This window comes from Octodon degus, unplaced genomic scaffold (assembly GCF_000260255.1).
Source record: "Octodon degus isolate 3935 unplaced genomic scaffold, OctDeg1.0 scaffold00010, whole genome shotgun sequence".
Lineage (NCBI taxonomy): Eukaryota > Metazoa > Chordata > Mammalia > Rodentia > Octodontidae > Octodon > Octodon degus.
Genome location: NW_004524586.1, coordinates 13,462,478 through 13,474,977, shown reverse-complemented (window position 1 = coordinate 13,474,977; position 12,500 = coordinate 13,462,478). Strand labels below are relative to the sequence as shown.

The window sequence follows — 12,500 nt, the reverse complement described above, 5'->3', positions numbered from 1 at the left end:
GCGGATGAAAAGCGGCCGGGGCCGCAGAGAGGAGGGCTACGTTTTAGATGGGTTTTTGCTTTCATATTTTGTCCGACAAAAAAATTAATTTTTAGTCTATTTCAGTAACAAGCAAAAATAGAAAAAAGAATCTGCCTCCCCAACACGACACGCAATACCCTGCTTCGTAAGAGCACCTAATGCTTTGCACATTAACACTGCCACAAAATGAAATCGGTTCCCTTTGCAGCCGATTGCAGGTGCAAATTAATATTGTAAAATGAAGATCAATACATGGACAGGGCCAAATCAATAGTGGCTAAATTATTGCTGCATTTTCCTCCTCATTCAAGATGAGTTGTGTTTTCCTCTCAAAGTCAATACTTTGCAGCTTTTCTCATTAATTTCTCAATAAATTTGGCAATGAATTTCAATCACAGAACTCGGCAGGGTGAGCCAGGCATTGTGGTGTGCATGGGAAACACAAAGGCCACGCAGGCTCTGTATCATTCACCAGGGTGATGGCCCTCAGGAGCTGCCTGGCTCCCGGCCCGGCCAAGAGACAAACAGGGAGACTTAAGGTTACGCATCCTCTGCACCGAGACACGGGGCCTGGGTTTGCCTCCATAAAAGGGAGTTTTGGCTTTTCTAGACTCCTGGCTGCTCTGGGCCATGGAGGCCCCAGATGCCCACAGCAAGGAGAAAGCTCAGACCCACCCAGGTCAGCCTGGGATTCTCACGGCTCCTCCAGAACTCCTGCCAACCCGCCAACCACAGGGTATTCTCCATCAACAAGTCCTCTAAGGATGGGAAAGGCGCCACACTTGACTTCTAATTGGAATCCGGAGCCTCCTCATTCGTATCGGGAATACTGTTGTGGTATTCATACAGACAGCCCAGCCGGGCCTCCTGCACAGGGACCAGCTTCCATTCACCACTGCCTGGCAGCGGATGGCGGCATTGTGATATGACACCAAATGCAGAAAAGGGGACAGCTCATCTTCCTTGTTACCAAAATAATACCCTTGCTGACAACTATTGGATTGCATTCAAACACTTCTGTTTACATACCTCAAAGAATACACTGGATTACAGCTTTTATAGTCTGTCGGAACTACACCGACCAAGCCCAGCCCAGCAGCTAAGGAAAACCAAGGCCCGTGGCGCCCTCATGCGCTCTCTCGTTTCCTCCTCACTTCCCTGAAGCCTTCGGGCAGAGCCACTCCCCAAAGTGCAAGCTCTGGGCTCAGACTCTGCCCTGGCTGTCCCACAGTCCTCACACACCCCTCTCCCTACGTAGCCCGACCTGATGTTTTAAGTCCCCTGGTTAAGGAGAGAAGAACCTGTCACCAAGGCTGAGACACCAGCCAGCAAAAGTCACCTCTATACAATGAAAATAGCGTACACGCCCTCACACATCCTTTGCCTTGTACAACTAAAAGCAAGTGTCCATGTGTTCTTTTGGAGACTTCCTGGAGGGAGGAGGGAGGCCTGAAAGCCACAGGGAAGCAAGGATCTGGGAGCCACCTGGGCAATGGATTCGCCCACTAAACCAAAGCTCCGCGCAAAGGTAAGCTGCAAAATGAGCTTTGGATAGCCAACTCCTCTGGAGGCTGCAGGTGCCCCTGCCAGGCTGGGGGCAAAGGAGGGCTTCTCCCGCGCTCCAGGCTGGCCGCACTCCCCCGGGATCACCCTCCAAGCAACCCCACCTGCCTGTTCAGGGGTCTCCCTGCTCTGGGAAGGTGGAAAGAGGGTCACTCCAAGTCATCCTCTGCCACGAGCCTGCCGTATCGCAGCAGTGAACACAGCAGGTGCTCAAAAGGGCCAAGGCACAACTGCCCGGCTTCTTGAAGACACCAGACCAACACGGGAGCCACCACCCTGTCTGAGTCTCAAGAAGCGAAGAGCACGTAACACTTCTTACATCCACACGGAACTCATCGGTGAATATCTATAGCAGCAGTTTTCTTAGCACCTAACTGTCCACTGGCTGGTGAGCAGATAACAAGTATGGTACATCCATACACTGGAATACTACCCACACATGTAAAGGAATGGTCTCCTGATCCGTGCTGCAGGAAGGGTGCAACACAAAAGCCTGTTGTGCTAAGTGACACAAGCTGGTTCCACAGGACTGTGCATTTTACGAGACCATTTGTACGCAATGTCCAGGCCAGGCAAATCCACTGAGACAGGAGGAGGGCAATGGCTGCCGGGGGCAGAGGGGGGAAGAAGAGATGGTGCTGGGGCCCGGGAGTGCCTGCCGATGGACAGAGCCCTCTTTCCGAGTGGTGAAAATATGCTTGAATTAGACTGGTGGTTATGCAGCTTCATGGTTATACAGCTTCGTGAATATATGAAGAAAGCACTTCATTGCACACCTTGGGTAGATCTTATAGCATGAGGATTATATCTGAAAAAATGTTGAAGCAAAACAATGTTTCCAATCTGAATGAGAACATACCCGCCAGCCGTGCCTACGTTAGGGGACGTACCTGCCCGGGTCTATGTGTTACTTGGCCAGCAAGGTGCTTCTGGTACTTATATAAAAACAGAAACCCACAGTGAGCTGAGCAAGACAGATCGGAGCTGCAGGTGAAGGGATGGGCAGGAGGGACATACTCCTGCGTGGGAACAAGGGATAACCCAGTTTCCCAACACTATTGCCCACTTCAGTTTCCACTGAGGCATTTTAACTCCTGATCATTCAGGCTGAACACGGAAGAAAGGAATATTGCGAGGTAGAGCCCTTAGCGACACCACCAAGATTAATGCAACTACTGGGATCCTCAAAAGCAGAGCCCGCGGACGCACGATGCTGGGGTGTATGTCTCATGTAGTGACGCTGCTTCCGCACAAGCTGAGAGCTCCCGAGCTGCTTGGGGGCCAGAGGTGGCTGCGTCTTCCCTGTTGCCCAGTCCACCTGAGTGCTGCTCGGTGTCTCCACTCCCCCTCCACACCCCCCAGTGCCTCCTACCCTTCCCTCTGCTTGGAAATCCCAGCCCGTGCCAGGTATCCAAGGCCCAGTCTCCATGCCAGCTCCCAGGGCTCTCCCTCCTACAGGACGTATGGCGTCTCATTTGTCCCTTTCTTATGGAATGTAGCACCTTTTTCATTATGACTATTTTATTAACCTCTTTTCTGTATCCTGCTTTGCTCCCACAAGATACTGAGTCAGCGTGACTCTAACGCTGCTTATGCATCAGACTTTTGCCAAGGACTGTGAAGCTCTAGGCACCAGGCTGGTGACACAGCTCCTTCCCACGGTAAGGAGCTCACGGTGAAGAAGGGGGCGGGGCAGTCACCCCACATGCACCCACCAACTCATGTGCTTTCCTTCCCTGAATCCCCTGCAGCGCCTAGCTAAGGACCCAGCTAAGTGGACCTCAGGCCAACACTGAACCCTAAAAGCTCCAAGTCCCTAACTGCAATGTCATGGCTTGAATGTGACGTCTTTAAGATGGCACACTACACTTGCCTTAAAGAGCACTTTATCCAGCTGACTTTTTCAAGCACATGGGTAAGGAAGAGCACAGACGGTGGCGTGGCTCGGGGTGGTAAGGAAGAAGGGTGCACCACCCACTGGTGGATTCAGGGCTGGCCAGAGGCAAGCATTCCGCACATGGCTGTGCAACAAAAACCAAGCAGCGCCTGGGCCCCTCCCCCGGGGTTGTCAGCACCGTAGGGGCCAAGCTCCCTGAGCACAGGAGCTGTGCGAGGCCACAGTCCGGCACTTCCCACGGTGTCTGGCAGCCAGTGGCTCATCTGCGTCTCATGGCATCAAACTAAGTTAACTTGGGAAACAACTGGCTTATTCACCCACGCAGGCACACAGGGCAAATTTGCAGCCTTTGGCTTGCAGCATGCCACAACCAGATGCCAAGAACGTGGTACCGCAGCCACCCATGCCACCTGCTGGCATGAGGATCCTCCAGTATGACAACACAGGAGGAGCCACGCTGCTTGGTGGGGGTCGGGAAGCTCAGTGCTAGCAAGCCTAAGGCTCGTGGGGGATGTTTTTGTGTTGGAAACATGTTTGTTGGAGAAAACAAAACAACACAGAGTTGGTCTCCCATGAGTAGGATAAAAGTGACTGCCACCATTCACAGCTCTGGCTGGACACCAGCTTTGGACAAGGATACCTGCGGGTGGTAAGGTTCATTTGCCACTGCCCCCCTACCTTCTCAGGACCAGAGAAGAGATGCCAGCCAAGGTAAGGGGGTGGGGTGGAGAAGGGATCTGGCAGATAACCCCCAAATCCAACACCTGGCTTTCCTGGCTTAGGCCTCTCAGTGGCCATCAGATGCCTAGAGGGGAACAGGCCTGCGCCAGCGGAAGCACAGATATCCTGCAGGACTCCACTGCCAGCAACAGGATTCCCGCACAGGAAAGATGTGGAACAGGTGTCTGAGGAGGAGAGGGTGGGGGCCAGGGAAAAGAAAAATACGAGGCCCCTTGGCACGCTGCACCGAGAACTGCAGGACCTGCAGCAGCCCCTCCTCTCCTTGGAGTCTGCATTTTAAACTTTCACACAGCACACCCCCCTGACCCTCAAGTCCTGGCGGAACCCTGGTAGCCCGTGTGCTACCTCGACTTAGGGCAGCGCTCAGTGCACACCACAGTGAGCCTTCCACTGTCCTCATAAGCCATCCCAAGAGAAGAAAGGGAGGCCATACTCATTTCATATTTTTTTTCTTTCTTTTTTTTTTTTGTATTTAGTACAGAGTCTACAGGGTCTCACTACAGATAGGACTCATAGTGATCCTCCTGTTTTCAGCTTCCCAAGTGCTGAGATTACAGGCGCACGCCACCACGCCCAGTCTCAGTTGCTACCTCAGCACACCCTTTGGGGCAGGGCCGGCACTGGCTTGCTGGGGATCGAAGCCTGGTCACTGTGCCTGCCTAAGCAGGCACTTTAGTCTGCTGAGCTATCTGGCCGGCTTTTCGTGTCATATTTTCTGTAACAAAAAAGTGCATCTGATTTCAATTTGGGTGTGCAGTTGCGATACTGGAATTGAACCCATAACCTTTGCACTGAGCTATATCCCTCCTCTGTCTCGGAGGCAAAGTCTCACGAAGATGTCCATCTGCCCAGATTGAATTTGAACCTGAAATCCTCCTGCCTCACCCTCCAAGAGACGCGAAGGGTATGCCACACCACACCCAGCTACGAAGGACAATTTTTGCAAGCATGTTTTCACAAGCTACACTTCTGTGATCCAAGCCTCAGCCTACAGCAAGCAGCAGGGTTAGGCCTGAAGACCTTACACAAGCAAAGATTTCACAGGCACACACAGGCAGACCGCAGCCCAGCACACCTGGACACAACTTGCACAAGCGAGCCCGAGGCAGAGTATGCTCTTCCTCAGTTTCCAACTTGGGGCTCTAAAGGTGCCATGTGCTGTGTTTCCAGTGAGCAGATCACCCAGGGAGGCCTTATTACCAGAACCTAGAAGGTAGCATAGGAAATCCTGTTCCCCTAAGGTCCCCAAGCTCTTTGCCTAGGGCCCCTCAAGTGCAAGAGAACGTCACGTGTGCCACCGACACGCTCGTGCCATGACTTCCCGAGCCTTCACGGTCTAACCTACAGGAGGCAGTGATTTGTGTCATTTTTATTTTACACCGCGTTTTCCTTGCTTCATGCTGCCCTTTGGTGGGTCGCCTTTATTTTCTAGTGTTTTTATGTGTGTGGATGTGCGTGTGCCCTCTAACCCTGCCACCTCCTGTGCTCTTCCTGAGGTGTTCGCAGAAGTGCATCCTTTTTTCCAACAGGCCTGGAAACAGAAATCCTGAACATGATCCCTTTCCCCCCAGTGTCTGTCCTCCCTGCAGCTCCTACAGCGCTGCCACCAGGGAGGCAGTGGAGGAAGACCTGGGGACCCAGCCTGGGTAGGGGATCTGTGCGAAAGGGCCAGACCTGCCCCCACCATCCAGATCCCATTCTGAGTGAAACCCAGGCGACCTCTTTGTCCTCTGGGAAGACGAATGGGCTCTCCTCCCCGCTGTCTTGTCAGGCCACACAGAGGAGTCAATACCGTCACCTTGACGCGGAAACTTCGTGATTTACCAGTCCATCTCCCCTCCTGGGTTCGAGTGGCCCCAACAAGCTCAGCCAGTCAAGGTGCAGGGAGCAGACTTGGTCACAGCCACTTGGAAAGCAACCAAAGCCCCCTCTGATGACAGACAAATGTGTCTTGTTAGCAACAGCCCAAAAGCGCTTGACTTGTACTAATAACAAAAAGGCCATGCTGGTCACCGTGGGTCTAAAGACGAAGCACCCTGTCACCAGCCTGGTTGGGAAATTAGCAAATAATGTTCTTTTCCTTGATAAATGGGTGACAGCTCCCTCTCACCAATCATTTTTAACATTTTGATGCATGCCTATGATCCCACTGGAGGGGCAGAAAAGTTTACTGGCCCTCAATGTTCACATGATGAATGGAACTCTCTAAATGTGCGATTTCTGTATGAGGTATAGTTCATTTTAAGCAATTCTAGTAAATGGGTGTCACTGATTAGGACAAATAGTCTACTTGTGCAATAGCGCAAACGGTGTATCTCATTCTCCTGGTCTCCTTCGAGACAGGAAAGAGAGGGGACAGCAGAGACCCTGGAAGCCCTCACACAACCCTCTTTAAAGGGATGTGTTAAGGGACATGTTATCAAATTGTACCCCCAGCACCCACTTAGCACGTCATCGGCATTACCGATGGCGTGACACTGTGCCACCATGTGGCGGAGGCCACCAGGTGGGAACCTGCCCTTCTTGTCCTTGATGTGCCGCCTAACGAGCCCTGAGGACCCCAACCATGCATGGCGGTCTCCACTCCCAGGTGACAGGGCTGAGGCAGGGAGGCAGCCACCAGATCCACATGGTAACACCGACCCTCCGCTGTCCATATTTACGCAAATGACAAAAAGCTTGAGTGGAATCAAGCTGAGGGGGGAAAGGTGCACTGTTTGCCTCAGGCGCCAACTGGACAATGATCCCCCTTCTGGGCAGGCCTAGAGATGGCCCAAGCTGAGGAGGTAGAGAGCTCATGGTAGCTAAGCATGGTGGTGCACACCTGCAATCCCAGCACTCTGGAAGCCTGAGGCAGGAGGATTGCAAACTCAAACCCAGCCTGGGAAAATTAGAGATTTAATGAGATCCTGACTTGAGAAATAAAAAGAGACGTGGACTTAGCTCAGTATGAAGGCCCTGGGCTCAACCTTCAGCACTGGGAAGGCAGAAAAGTCTGGTCAAAGCCAGCGTATCCAGAGGTTTCTATGCTCTGGGATGGCAGTGACCAGTACGGCCATGAGTTCCCCTCTGTAGGCAGGAAAGGACAGTGAGCAGTGGGCTTTACTGGTCTCCCTGGTCAGGATGAACAGAGCCCCTGAGTCCTGTGGGCTGATGTGGCCCAAGCTCTAGGTAACCCACTCTGAAAGTTTATGTTTCTCACTGTGTCCACATTTGTGGCTAAAAGCCTCTAACTGAAACAATCAGGTGGTTTACATTTAAGAGCGGCATTAGCATTTGGTTTAGCGGAGTACAATGTTATGATTTGCGGGTGGCAATTAAGAACCATGAGCTCTGTGAACACGGTGATTTGTCTGAGGTGCCCTGGCCTGGGGGAACCCAAGCTAGGGCTGGCTGTGGCCAGCGGCAGTGCTGACTCCAGTGTTGGTGGAACTATAAACACACACAAGAGGTCTTTCCCGACTCCACCACCAGGAGGGTTTCCCCAGTGAGGCGAAGTCTGGGGTCAAATGAGGAACTGCTCAGGAGAGTAAGGGGGGTGTGCAGAATAGCATTAAGGCAGGGCCAGGGGCCCCCAACATGAAGCCCATTTAAAGGCACAGTTGGACTTCTTGTCAAAGCAAAACATAAGCACTGTATCGAAAAAAAAAAACAAAACCTGTTAGCGGTATACTTGCTGAGGAATGATTTTGTCAGCCTGAAATCGAATGCATAGCTTTGCGTGCAAAAGAGAATCAGTTTATGTCCCTGTCCAGTGAGGCATCACAGACCTGGGGCCGGTCCAGGTATCCGCGTAGCACTCCTGGTGTCCACTCTGAGTATGTTCACTGCCGCCTGCCAACATCTCATTGAGTAACTGGTCTCTGTCACAGGCGACATGTTGACTCTCAGTAATTTGTGATAATTTCTTTAATTGAGCAAAAGAAATCTCTCAAAGGAGGGTGGGTCGGTCAAACACTCAGGGCAGGAGGTCAGCAGGGAAGCCCTCTTCCTGAGCTGTGTGCCCAGTGTCCCAGGAAGCGAAGCTAGCACCAGGGACCTCCGTCCTTTTGTTTAATAGGAAAACATTCTGCCAAATGGACATTTGAAGAAAACAGTAACACACTCATTTGCAACGTAACGCTTCCCACTTGAAAATATGTCTGTAAAAGTAGTTTTCATGATAACATAATTTCAATTAGAAGCACACAAATTCCAATCTGTCTTCATCAAGTAACACTATAATGCTCCTATTCTAATTAAAAAATAATTTCTTTTATTACTCTTAACAATTTGATGTGTTTCTACTGGTGAAATTATGAATGCAAAACAGCTCTATTCGCTTGTACTGTGAGTTTCTCAGGTAGGATATTCCGAGACTATTTTAATTATTATTAAACAAGTAAATGGTATGCTATTAGACAAATATTAAAACAAGCACTGCACTCAGTTATTAATTTGCACTATTCACTTTTAAATGCAACAAATATCTCATTAATTTAATTTTAGGTGCCCACCAGTTTATATTGCATTTTACAGTCTAGAAGGCAATTTACTATTAACTGGCAATTACATACACAGTGATTGTTAATTCTGCTCCTAAGTGCGAGCCGCTTGAAAATTGTTCTCTCTCTCTAATTTTTGACCTTCTTACAACAGGGGTGAGGCACACTGGGAATACAGGGAACTAGCATGGAAGCACTGGACATGTCATTTGTGCCTCCTTCTTTTAATTCACCGTGCTAATCAAGTGAACTGCCACAGCCTCCCAAGGTAATTGTGACTCGAGAGTCGTCGAACGCAGCCAGCAAAAGGGCTGGATGGATGGTGCTCAGCCTGCCTTCCCCTCCCCTGGTGGGGGAGGCTGAGTAGGCCCACTCGCGGTTGACTAATAGAATCTGGTTCTGAAAAATCTCGGCTTTCTCAGGTCACTGTAAACAGATCATTGAGGCCTTTGGCGAAGCCCCTCCCAGCTCTGGCAGGCTGTCGGGAGCCCCTCCTCTGAGCACAGGTTCATTATCCTGCAGCCCGGCTGCCCCACAGCTGGCCTCACGCTGGGAAGGTAAAATGTGAGGGTGTTGTCTCCGCAGCCTCCTGGGCCTGGGGACACTGATGGGAACCAGATGCCCAGGGGACGGCGCCCATGTCCTGACATCCACTGGGGCTGGCTCAGTTTTCAGCAGGGAGCGCAATTCCCGGTGATTACTTCATTGTCCCCATCAATTTCGGGGGCAATGCAAATCAGACAGAAGCTTCCAGGTCAGACAGGGTGTGACCCCACCTTTCCTCTGCTCCCTCAGAGTGTAGAGCCCCATATCCCTTACACAGCGTTTGAAATGTATATTCTTGCTAATGACGGGGGGGGGGGCAATAAATTAACTTCCAGCTAGGATAGGTTGAACTGCTGCACGGCCGCTCTAAAGGCGCCTGTACCCATAAAACCTCAACGGAGAAACCCCTGAGCTCTGTGCAGCAGGACGCTGGATTTGTGGACATGATGGCTATGCAGAAATGGAAAGTGGGCCTCTGGACACACTGGTGTGGCTAGAAATAGCTCCCTTGGAGCTACTGGAGGAGGTGAAGGTCATCGCAGACACCTGGACAGGAGGCCTTTGGCTGGAGCACAAGGGGCTGCAGAGAGAGCTGGCCTGTCTCCACCCACTGGCCCAAGAAAACTACCAAACAGGACCAAAGCCACATGACATGTGCCAGCCAATAACAGCAATTCCTACCAGGGTAATCTTCTCTCCTGCACATTTGCGTCTGGTTACAAGTGTTAAAGCACTAAGCACAGAGCGCTCAGCGGGAGACAGGCAAAGGAAGAGGGAGGGCTGGGCCCCGCCAGCGTATTTCTTTAAAAAACAAAAAAAAGTTTCCATCCTAAAATAGCCATGTAGACTTCCCTAAAAAAAAAAAAAAAAAAAAAAAAAAAAAAGTCCATATGTATATACAGTAATTTAGGAAAGGACCTGCTGAGGGGATCACTTACGGAATCCAGCAAGGTCTGTAATCCCAGCATCCTAGGCAGCCAGGAAAAACACAAGTCATAATTCAGCCTGGGCAACTTAGAGAGACCTAGTCTAAAAATTTAAAATAAAACAAATAAAGGACTTTGGGATATAGCCCAGCGCAAAGTTCCTAGGTTCAATCCCCAGTATGCTAAAAAATAAAAATAAATCCACAGTCTGACGTGAGAGCAAACAGGACGCTCTTGTATAGGGCGAGTCACATGGGGACCTGTCCTCACGGTGACGCCACCAGTCAAACTCTGGTCATCTGAGTGAACAGGAACTCACACACAACACCTCTGCCCTGACAGGTGTTTGCTATAGAACAGCGTCTGGCTCAGGAGCAAGGCATCATTGTCTCCACCTCTAAGCAGCACACAACCTGGGCAGATTTCCCACATATCCCAATAGAAGTTCAATACCAATAACTTCCTGCAGGAGGTGCTACTACTGTGGGCCTGCCACATGCAAGCGTGTATATGGTACCCACTGGTCCTAGAAAGCCCACGGGGGGACACAGCATCCCCTGTCTCACCTGCTTATTGGGCAGATGAGCAGCTGGCACCCCAGTGGATGCCCCCCACTCCAAGGTACTTTCAGGTGGTAACAGAGCAGGAGTCAAGCTGGATATCCCCCAGCCTGGGCTCCTGACCGAAAGCCCACAAGGCAGAGCAGAGAAAAAACTGGGACTCAACGGAGTTAGGAAACACAGGCCCAAGTCCTCAGGAGCACAGGGCTGGGCTGGCTACAAAATCTGGGTCTTTGTGTGGTTCCAGGCTGTGTCTACAGCCTGAAGTTCATGACCGAAGACTTAGATGGCACCCACACCAATAGTTACTGTGACAAAGCAGGCTGACTGCAGGCAAAGATGTCATCATGGCTCACACATGCAAATGGACTCTGGGAAAGGTGCCAGGAGACCCTACCAAGCCCAAACCAGAATTCTGATTCGTCACTTTTCGCAGGGACTTAGCACCTACAGTAGTTGTCCTTTCCTGCACAGTAAAAGCACGTATTTGCTGGGGTGTACATACTCAACTTACAGCGGGGTTACATATTGACATACCCGCTGTAAGTTTAAAATATCCTTATTTACTTACTCACCCATTTATTCATTTTTGAGATGGGATCTCACTAAGCAGCTTGGTTGGCCTCAAACTTGTGAGCTTCCTGCCTCATTCTCTTGCATGCCTGGATTATAGACATGAAGTTGGGCAGATTTCCCACATATCCCAAAAGAAGTGTGAACAGGAACTTACGAGACCTACTGAAGGTGCAGATATCTGAAGTCAAACATAAATGTACCACGCCTAGCCCACCAGATACCACAGCGTAACCTAGCCTACTTAAATGTGTTCACAATACTTACATCAAACACAAAGGCTATTTTATAACTGCACAGTATTTGAATATTATACTGAAGGTGCAAAACAGAATAGTGATATGCCATGTTTTCACACTATAGGAAAGCCAAAAGTAGGCAAGGGATGTGAAGCCCATCGACTTCCTTTAACATCTGCTTTCCCTGGGATCCCTCAGCAGTTTTGGGCTTCTGGTCCTCTCTGGGCTGATCCCAAGGAAAGTAGCCCTAATCTGTGATAGTACCTCTCTCCCACTTTGACTATGTGAGGGTACTGAGCTCTCTGGGGAATAGGTGCCTCGGGTGACCCCATCCAAGCAGACCATGGCAGTGCTGAACCTACTGGGGAGTAAGGCGTGGGGAAGTTTACATTTTACCTTTCACGCTCTGAGTGGCCTCACAGCTGATTAACCCCGTTAAGTCCCCCAAGTGGGAATGGGGACACAGCATCCCCTGTCTCACCTGCTTATTGGGCAGATGAGCAGCTGGCACCCCAGTGGATGCCCCCCCCACTCCCAGGTACTTTCAGGTGGTAACAGAGCAGGAGTCAAGCTGGATACCCCCACCCTGGGCTCCTGACATAGATCCCGTGGCTGACCCAGGACAGTGGACATGGTCACCTACCCACTGCACAAACACCTCAAGGATACAAATATCCAAGAAGTACAGTCCTTCCACCCTGACGGGGTTTTAGCAAGGTGTTCTCCAGTGCCAAAAATGTTCCTCAAATATTACAGCGTGTGGAGCTAAGATTAGAAACCCAAATGCAAACTTGCCTTAAAGTGAACTTTATGACACTTTTCAATAACGATTTCAAGCAAGTCATGTTAATGAAGCACCTCTATGGGCAAAACATTGTATAAAACAATTTTAAGATGCTGAGCATGGGGGAGCACAGCACCCACTTTCTGCTGACCTGAGCGAGCTGATC

The 12,500-nt window shown here is 50.5% G+C and overlaps 1 protein-coding gene across 9 annotated transcripts in view; it reads right to left on the bottom strand.

The window, feature by feature from the left end:
* Positions 1-12,500, bottom strand: part of Ebf3 (early B cell factor 3) — a 129,913-nt gene that overhangs the window by 18,437 nt on the left and 98,976 nt on the right. The gene's annotated exons all lie outside the window — the stretch shown is intronic.